This window comes from Brassica oleracea, chromosome C4 (assembly GCF_000695525.1).
Source record: "Brassica oleracea var. oleracea cultivar TO1000 chromosome C4, BOL, whole genome shotgun sequence".
Lineage (NCBI taxonomy): Eukaryota > Viridiplantae > Streptophyta > Magnoliopsida > Brassicales > Brassicaceae > Brassica > Brassica oleracea.
In genome coordinates, this window is record NC_027751.1 from 42,136,054 (window position 1) to 42,137,974 (window position 1,921).

Genomic DNA, 1,921 nt, shown 5'->3' on the forward strand with positions numbered 1-1,921 from the left:
TTACGACAATTTCAGGTTACGTTTGCAACGGATTGTTCTCAATTGGTGAAGATGGTTTCAGAACCAGAAGAATGGCCAGCATTTGCAAGTTATTTGGAAGATATAAACAGCCTGAAAGAGAATTTTTTCCGAGCAGAGATTATCTATGTACCAAGAACGCAGAACAAGAAGGCGGATAGCTTAGCCCGCAGTACTAGGAAGGAAAAGTCTTTTGTAGTTCACATGGATCAAGATTCTCCAGTTTAGTTCACAGAGTCAATACGAATCTGTAAAGTTGATGACAAAAAAGAAAAATTTGCCCATTAATTTTTTATATAGTGGATTACTTAAACATTACTCATCTAATTACTTTATTTGTTGTTTAACCTTTATGTTTCTTATCCCGATATGTGAACTACCATTTGATAAAGCTTTTTCTTTGAACCTTTCTAAATCTTTATATTCGTATTATGTAATGCCCATTTAAAACAAAACAGATCTTTGGGATCAGGCCTGCTCAAAGTTTATCATCTCTTATTGCAGTAAGCAATAATCTGTTTTTGTTGCAATGAAGTTTAAAACTTTTTGTCTGTTTTGTTTATGCAATCGTACAACTTTTTTTATAATCTATTAGAGGTACACGTGTGGCAGTTCTGGAAAAGAACCTTGAGAAATTAGGCGTGGAGAAACTTAGTAAAAATGTTGTTTAGAGTATGCAACGAAATGTTTTAGAAGCCAAATGCGAATATATGTACAAACACATCTTAAAAACAAAACCTTGATAGATCCATTTGTTTAAAAAAAAAAACCTTGATAGATCCATTAATTGTTCCTTCTTTTACACGCAGTTACTTGTGTTGTTGCATGTCCTATGTGACCTGGAAAACTCTTATTTACTGTGTAAAAGAATTCTGCAACTATATACTCAATGTTGCATGCCCTATGTGACCTGGAAAACTTGTGTTGTTGCCTGCCCAAAATTTTGGTGAAGTTACTGTAAATAGTTTCAAGTGAGGCTATTTCTTAAGGTAAGAGATCACCGAGAAACTGTTTGTCTTGTTAGATATGTATGAAATAATGAGTGGTTCAACCCGAGGTAATGTTTTCTGTCTCACCAAATGTTTGTCTTGTTAGACATAAACTTTTCAAATCCGTATGTATAGAAACTGAAGGCTCTACGGTAACAATTAACTGAGATATTAATAATAATAATTAGATTTTGACCCGCGCTTAAAAGCGCGGGATTAATATACGGTTGAAAATTTTATTTATGTAATAAAAATATTTTTTTCATACTTTATATATTTTAAAACTTTTTATAATCTACGTTAAAGTTGTTTATATGATTTATTATGTTATTTTAAATTAGACTAAAATTTAGAAGATTTCTTATAATTTGACGCGCACATTTATTTATTTAACCCATTTTTTTAACTTATTTTACGTGATTTTATTTTTAATAATATAATTTAAAAAAAACTGTTATATATTCTAACCCATTTTGTATTGGTAGTTTTTTTATGTTTTAAACATTTTTCTATAATTTATGTTAAATGTATATATATGATTTAAGTTTGGTATTAATTTGTTAAGTTGTCGATTTTATAGAAATTAGTATATTGTTTGTTAAGATATTTATATTTTGGAATATTTATGAAATATTTATAAGGTTAAGTTTTTCCTATTGAACTTTTTGTTTTCAAAACTTTTAAACAATACCTATATATCAATTTTTATATAATTTTTTTAAAAAAAAGGTTATACTGTAATTTAAAATCAGCATACTCTCGTATTTAAAATATCAAATGAAAACTTTAAATGACAAAAATTAACTATTATATAATCTATAAAAAGAATCCATGCATACATTTTGATATAGTGCGCAATTTCAAAAACAAATATGAAGAAATTATTCATTTTACAATGTTTACATATGTTAAAA